Raw genomic sequence first — 8,464 nt, forward strand, 5'->3', positions numbered from 1 at the left:
TAATTGAGAACATTTGATCCTCTGTTGTAAACTCTTGAGACAAAGACATGGAAGATGTGAAATAAAGGTTTTGGAGCTTACCTGATGGGCTCTGATCCTCTATTGTAAACACAAAACTTTATTTTGTTTTGTTCAAGTAGAAGACTGACATACATGATTCAGCAACATTTGTGGTGAAATGCAATTATATATCCATGTAAAGTCACTAAGTTTAGACATTTTAAAGGGGTTTTGTGACATTTTTACCCCCTATAATTAAAACAGTTCCTTGCGCTCTGCATAACATGTATCAGTGGTAGTTTAGTCCAGGGGTTCCTACGGTTAAGAAACACTGATCTCCCATACATGGAGATATCTGCTGACGTAACGAAGGCAACATAGGGCACTAAAGTCTCAAATTCCAAACAGCTTGTTTGGAGCAGGTTTGGAAGAAGGTGAGATTGTTTAGGAAATATCTCCACCATGATTTCAAATTTTCAGGACTATTGTGGATCCCAAACACACAAAAACAGGTACCAAAAGGTAGGACAACATGGTTTATCATAATAGGACCAATTTTAAAGCATACTGGCCAAAGATGCAGCAGGTTAAAGTGTTAAGTAGAGGGTTTGGAGATTACCTGGTGTGTTGGGCGTGTCTGAAAGATTTAGAAAAAGAAGAGAAAACTGTTATTGTTAATTAAATACATCATGTGACTACAATATTAAAGTTTATTTTGTTAATGCAAAAAAACATATGACATACATGCTTCATCAAACTGTGTGGTAACATGCAATAATACATCCAAGTAAAGTCACTGGGTTTAGACATTTTAAAGCAAATTGGCCAAAGATTGTTAGGTGGATTCAGATAATTGAGAAACATTTGATCCTCTGTTGTAAACTTTTGTTACAAAAGGTATAAAAGGTGTTCAGTAGAGGGTTTGGAGATTACCTGTCGAATTGGGCGGGCCTGAAAGATTAAAAAAAAGAAGAGAAATCTATGTTATTGTTTCTTTAAAACATCATGTAAACACAATGTTGAAGTTTATTCAAGAAAAAGACGACATACAGGGGAAACCAAAAACAATTACAGTATCGTGCAAAAGTTTGTTTCTACCAGCAATTACAAGGTGAAACTGACATATGACTTCGGCTCATAACATGCAACTTAATATATTTCAAGACCTCTTTTGATATAATAAATAAAGAGGCTTTGAGGGTTACTTAGTTCACATGTATCAGTGGTCATTTAGTCCAGGGGTTCCTACGGTTAAGAAATACTGATCTCCCATACATCAGAATCAGAATCAGAATCAGAATAGTTTTATTGCCATTGTTTGAGAACGGGTTCACAAACTAGGAATTTTTCTTGGTGCAATCGTGCAACATAAAACACATATAACACAGATTTGGTAATAACAAGAGCTGTAACTGAGCTATCAGATCTTGTTATAGACTTAGAAGGAATTCAAAGGAGCTACTGTTAGGAGTTATTGTTCATGTGCCTGATGGCCAAGGGGAAAAAACTGTTCAGGTGGCGGGAGGTGTGGGTCTGGATAGACCGTAGTCTCCTGCCTGAGGGGAGAGGGGAGAATAGTTTGTTTCCAGGGGGAGAAGAGTCAGCTGTGATCCGACCCACACGCCTCCTGGTCCTGGAGGAGAACAAGTCCTGGAGGGATGGGAGCTTGTAGCCAATCACCTTCTCAGCAGCACCTACGATGCGCTGCAGTCGATGCTTATCCTGGACTGTGGTGGCGGGGAACCACACGGTGATGGAGGAGGTGAGGATGGACTCGATGATGGCTGAGAAAAACTGCACCAGCATCTCGGTCGGCACCTTAAGTTTCCTCAGCTGCCGCAGGAAGTACATCCTCTGCTGGGCCTTCTTGATGAGGGAGCTGATGGTCGGCTCCCACTTGAGGTCTTGGGTGATGGTGGTGCCCAAGAAACGGAAGGAGTCCACAATGGAGATGGGGGTGGGAGAGTCAATCAGGGTGAGGGGGGGGGGTGGGGCCGTGACTTTCCTGAAGTCCGTGATCATCTCCACTGTTTTCTGGGCGTTCAACTCCAGGTTGTTGAGGCTGCACCAGGACGCCAGCCGGTCCACCTCTCTCCTGTAGGCGGTCTCATCGCCATCCGAGATGAGCCCGATGAGGGTAGTGTCATCCGCAAACTTGAGCAGTTTTACGGACTGGTGACTGGAGGTGCAGGAGTTTGTACACAGGGAGAAGAACCAGGGGGAGAGTACACAGCCCTGAGGAGTACCAGGGTTCGTGGTTCGACTGTCCGAGACAATCTTCCCCAGCCGCACGTGCTGTCTTCGGTCTGTCAGGAAGTCATTGATCCAACTGCAGAGGGAGTCGGGCACGCTGAGCTGGAAGAGCTTGTCTCGTAGCAGTCCAGGGAGGATGGTGTTGAAGGCAGAGCTGAAGTCCACAAACAGGACCCTAGCATAGGTTCCTGGGGAGTCCAGATGCTCCAGGATGAAGTGGATTGCCAGGTTCACTGCATCATTCACAGACCTGTTGGCTCTGTAGGCGAACTGCAGTGGGTCCAGGAGGGGGCGGTGATGTCCTTTAGGTGGGGAAGGACCAAGCGCTCAAAGGACTTCATGACCACAGACGTGAGCGCAACCGGCCTGTAGTCATTAAGTCCTGTGATCCGTGCATGGATCACATGGAGATATCTGCTGATGTAACTAAGGCAAACTATGTCATTAAAGTCTCAAATTCCAAACGGCTTGTTTGGAGCAGGTTTGGAAGAAGGTGAGATTGTTTTTTTTAAATATCTCCGCCATGCCTCCATGGTTTGATTTCAAATTTTCGGGACTTATGTGGATCCCATCCATCCATCCATCCATTTTCTACCGCTTATTCCCTTTTGGGGTCGCGGGGGGCGCTGGAGCCTATCTCAGCTACAATCGGGCGGAAGGCGGGGTACACCCTGGACAAGTCGCCACCTCATCGCAGGGCCAACACAGATAGACAGACAACATTCACACTCACATCCACACACTAGGGCCAATTTAGATCCCAAACACACAAAAACAGGTACCAAAAGGTAAGACAACATGGTGTATCATAATAGGACCCTTTTAAAGCATACTGGCCAAAGATGCAGTAGGTTGATTGAGAAAATGTGATCTACTGTTGTGTACTCTTGTTGTTACAAAAGGTATAAAAGGTGTTAAGTAGAGGGGTTGAAGATTACCTGTTGTTGTGGATGAGTCTGAAAGATTTAGAAAAGGAAGAGAAAACTATGTTATTATGTGTTATTGTTCCAGTCTGCCCCATGACAAAATGATAAGGAACAATACAATTACAACTTTGGGCTACAACTGAGTAAAACAACTGCAGCCTTGCACAAAGCTCCTTGGGTAATCCTTTACCATATATGGAGATATCTGCTGACGTAACTAAGGCAAACTATGTCACTAAAATCTCAAATTCCAAACGGCTGGTTTGGAGCAGGTTACAAAAGTTATGAAAGGTGTTGTGTAGAAGTTTTGGAGATTACCTGGTGGGGTGGACGTGACTAAGGTCGTGGTTGGACCTTAAATAAAAGAACCAGTCAGTTTTAAAGAAGATGGTGGTGACACACTTACGATTTGGGAAAGGGAGGTTATAATGGTTTCTTACGTGAAAAAGAAGGGGATCCCAGTGTCAGAACAGGCTAAGGAAGTGCCGAGTAAGCTGGCAGGGAGGACGCATAAAGTAGTTCGGCTGGGTCTACGAAGTAGACCATCCTTTTTATTGTCGGCAGAACCAGAGCCCATTTTTGAGATTCTGAAGCAGTATTTTAGTGACACAGTCTGTTCAAGTATGCCCTTAGCTATTTTCTATGCCACGTTACCCGACTCTAGTGAACATTCCTTTGACTACTGGCTGAGATTAAATAGAACTATGGAAGTGACTAGAAAAAGAAAAAGTATGACTGAAACAGGAATAGGCTGAAGCCAAGGCTTATATTTGACATGGATTATAAATAGGCTGGACTAGCATTACAGCCGCCAGTTCAGTACGGCCATGATCAAGGTGAGTTGGGGAGCGCTGCTCAAATACAAATGAATAGCCAATTAGCGTCAATGCTAATATGATGTACTATTTTTCATAGTGTGTTGGAAAGAGCCTCACTGTATTGACCGGTTGACCACATTCCATTCCACATCAGGAAGTAAACGGTGTCCATAACATCACTCAAGTCTCCTGTCCATCATTACAACAAACATAACACAGAGTCCAGGAGGCTTGAACTCGCGACGATTACAGTGCATTCAGCAGGGTTACACATGCCTCCATGGTTTGAGTTCAAATTTTAGGGACTTGTGTGGATCTCAAATACACAAACATGTGCCAAAAGGTAATAAAAGCTGGTTTTGCATAATAGGACCCTTTTAAAGCATACTGGCCAAAGATGCAGTAGGTTAATTGAGAACATTGGATCGTCTGTTGTAAACTTTTGTTTCAAAAGGTATAAAAGGTGTTAAGTAGAGGGTTTGGAGACTACCTGTTGTGCTGGCTGAGCCTGAAAGATTCAGAAAAAAAAGAGGAATCTATGTTATTGTTTCTTAAAAAAATAATGTAAACACAATGTTGAAGTTTATTTTGTTCATTCAAGAAACGTATGACCTAATGGGCTCTGATCTTCTATTGTAAACACAATACTTTCTTTTGTTTTGTTCAAGTAGAAGATTGACAAAAATGATTCAGCAACATTTGTGGTGAAATGTAATTATATATCCATGTAAAGTCACTAAGTTTAGACATTTTAAAGGGGTCGTATTACATTTTTACCCGCTATATTTAAAACAGTTCCTCACGGTCTACATAACATGTTAGTTAGACACGGCAACGGTGGAGGATTTTCTTAATGGGGAAAGATGTTAATGTCTCTTGTTTCCAGGTTAGCATTTTAGCTAGCGAGTTAGTGCCAGTCAGTCCATGAGCTTTTCACAGCGCAGTTAACGATCACATATTTCATATAATTTTTTATTTAAAATGGTAATATTAACTCTTAGGGGTTTTATCGTGTTTATCGTTATTACTGTTTATCATTACAACCCTACCCGTCTGAATTGAGTTTTTTGACAGATGTAAGTTATAACTCTACGCTACTTTTTGTTCGACGTGGCAACGGTGGAGGATTTTAGCATTTATGTAAATGTACGATCCAGTCTGCCCCACGACAAAATAATAAGGAGAAATACAATTACAACTTTGGGCTACAACTGAATAAAAAAATGGCGGCCTCGCACAAAGCTCTTCGGGTAATCCTCTACCATATATGGAGATATCCGCTGACGTAACTAAGGCAAACTATGTCACTAAAGTCTCAAATTCCTAACGGCTTGTTTGGAGCAGGTATGGAAGAAAAACAAGATTGCTTTATAAATATCTCCGTCATGCCTCCATGTTTTGAGTTCAAAATTTAGGGACTTGTGTGGATTTTAAATGCACAAACATGTGCCAAAAAGTAAGAAAAGTTGATTTTGCATAAGAGGACCCTTTTAGAGCATACAGGCCAAAGATGCAGCAGGTTAAAGTGTTAAGTAGAGGGTTTGGAGATTACCTGGTGAGGTGGGCGTGCCTGAAAGATTTAGAAAAAGAAGAGAAAACTGTTATTGTTAATTAAATACATCATGTAACTACAACATTAAAGTTTATTTTCTTCATTCAAAAAAACGTATGACATACATGCTTCATCAAACTGTGTGGTAACATGCAATAATACATCCAAGTAAAGCCACTGGGTTTAGACATTTTAAAGCAAATTAGCAAAAGATTGTTAGGTGGATTCAGATAATTGAGAACATTTGATCCTCTGTTGTAAACTCTTGAGACAAAGACATGGAAGATGTGAAATAAAGGTTTTGGAGCTTACCTGATGGGCTCTGATCCTCTATTGTAAACACAAAACTTTCTTTTGTTTTGTTCAAGTAGAAGACTGACATACATGATTCAGCAACATTTGTGGTGAAATGCAAATTATATATCCATGTATCCATCTCTATTTAAAACACTTTGATTGTCTGTTGTAAACTTTTGTTACAAAAGGTATGAAAGGTGTTAAGTAGAGGGTTTGGAGATTACCTGTTGTGGCGGACGTGTCTGAAAGATTTAGAGAAAGAAGAGAAAACTATGTTATTGTTAAGTAAATACATCATATAAACACAATGTTAAATGTTATTTTGTTCATTCAAAAAAACGTATGACATACATGCTTCATCAAACTGTGTGGTAACCAGTGTTGGTACTGTAACGCCGTTATTTTTGGCGGTAACTAGTCGTCTAACGCGTTATTTTTTATATTCAGTAACTCAGTTACTGTTACTACATGATGCGTTACTGCGTTATTTTACGTTATTTTGCCCCACGACAAAATAATAAGGAACAATACAATGACAACTTTGGGCTACAACTGAGTAAAAAAACTGCGGCCTCGCACAAAGCTCTTCGGGTAATCCTCTACCATATATGGAGATATCTGCTGATGTAACTAAGGCAAACTGTGACACTAAAGTCTCAAATTCCAAACAGCTTGTTTGGAGCAGGTTTGGAAGAAAAACAAGATTACTTTATATATATCTCCGTCATGCCTCCATGTTTTGAGTTCAAAATTTAGGGACTTGTGTGGATTTTAAATGCACAAACATGTGCCAAAAAGTAAGAAAAGTTGGTTTTGCATAATAGGACCCTTTTAAAGCATACTGGCCAAAGATGCAGCAGGTTAAAGTGTTAAGTAGAGGGTTTGGAGATTACCTGTTGTGTTGGGCGTGCCTGAAAGATTTAGAAAAAGAAGAGACAACTGTTATTGTTGATTAAATACATCATGTAACTACAATATTAAAGTTTATTTTCTTAATTCAAAAAAACGTATGACATACATGCTTCATCAAACAACTGTGTGGTAACATGCAATAATACATCCAAGTAAAGCCACTGGGTTTAGACATTTTAAAGCAAATTAGCTAAAGATTGTTAGGTGGATTCAGATAATTGAGAACATTTGATCCTCTGTTGTAAACTCTTGAGACAAAGACATGGAAGATGTGAAATAAAGGTTTTGGAGCTTACCTGATGTCATTACAACCCTACCCGTCTAAATTGAGTTTTTTGACAGATGTAAGTTATAACTCTACGCTACTTTTTGTTCGACGTGGCAACGGTGGAGGATTTTAGCATTTATGTAAATGTACGATCCAGTCTGCCCCACGACAAAATAATAAGGAGAAATACAATTACAACTTTGGGCTACAACTGAATAAAAAAAACGGCGGCCTCGCACAAAGCTGTTCAGGTAATCCTCTACCTTAAATGGAGATATCTGCTGACGTAACTAAGGCAAACTTTGTCACTAAAGTCTCAAATTCCTAACGGCTTGTTTGTAGCAGGTTTGGAAGAAAAACAAGATTGCTTTGTAAATATCTCCGTCATGCCTCCATGGTTTGAGTTCAAAATTTAGGGACTTGTGTGGATTTTAAATGCACAAACATGTGCCAAAAAGTAAGAAAAGTTGGTTTTGCATAAGAGGACCCTTTTAAAGCATACTGGCCAAAGATGCAGCAGGTTAAAGTGTTAAGTAGAGGGTTTGGAGATTACCTGGTGAGGTGGGCGTGCCTGAAAGATTTAGAAAAAGAAGAGAAAACTGTTATTGTTAATTAAATACATCATGTAACTACAATATTAAAGTTTATTTTGTTCATTCAAAAAAACGTATGACATACATGCTTCGTCAAACTGTGTGGTAACATGCAATATTACATCCAAGTAAAGCCACTGGGTTTAGACATTTTAATTGATTGTTAGGTGGATTCAGATAATTGAGAACATTTGATCCTCTGTTGTAAACTCTTGAGACAAAGACATGGAAGATGTGAAATAAAGGTTTTGGAGCTTACCTGATGGGCTATGATCCTCTATTGTAAACACAAAACTTTATTTTGTTTTGTTGAAGTAGAAGACTGACATAAATGATTCAGCAACATTTGTGGTGAAATGCAATTATATATCCATGTAAAGTCACTAAGTTTAGACATTTTAAAGGGGTTTTGTGACATTTTTACCCCCTATAATTAAAACAGTTCCTTGCGCTCTGCATAACATGTATCAGTGGTAGTTTAGTCCAGGGGTTCCTACGGTTAAGAAACACTGATCTCCCATACATGGAGATATCTGCTGACGTAACGAAGGCAACATAGGGCACTAAAGTCTCAAATTCCAAACAGCTTGTTTGGAGCAGGTTTGGAAGAAGGTGAGATTGTTTAGGAAATATCTCCACCATGATTTCAAATTTTCAGGACTATTGTGGATCCCAAACACACAAAAACAGGTACCAAAAGGTAGGACAACATGGTTTATCATAATAGGACCAATTTTAAAGCATACTGGCCAAAGATGCAGCAGGTTAAAGTGTTAAGTAGAGGGTTTGGAGATTACCTGGTGTGTTGGGCGTGTCTGAAAGATTTAGAAAAAGAAGAGAAAACT

The 8,464-nt window shown here is 40.0% G+C and overlaps 1 long non-coding RNA gene across 1 annotated transcript; it reads right to left on the minus strand.

Annotated features, from left to right (window-relative positions):
* Positions 1-622: 622 nt before the first annotated feature.
* On the minus strand, positions 623-4,723 carry LOC140679589 (uncharacterized). The gene is made up of 4 exons (XR_012050996.1): positions 3,498-4,723; positions 3,192-3,209; positions 934-951; positions 623-637 (listed from the first exon to the last, which is right to left on the minus strand). It is a non-coding gene; the product is annotated as an uncharacterized lncRNA (long non-coding RNA).
* Between the last annotated feature and the right edge of the window lie 3,741 nt (positions 4,724-8,464).

The sequence above is a fragment of the Nerophis lumbriciformis genome, linkage group LG19 (genome assembly GCF_033978685.3).
Source record: "Nerophis lumbriciformis linkage group LG19, RoL_Nlum_v2.1, whole genome shotgun sequence".
Lineage (NCBI taxonomy): Eukaryota > Metazoa > Chordata > Actinopteri > Syngnathiformes > Syngnathidae > Nerophis > Nerophis lumbriciformis.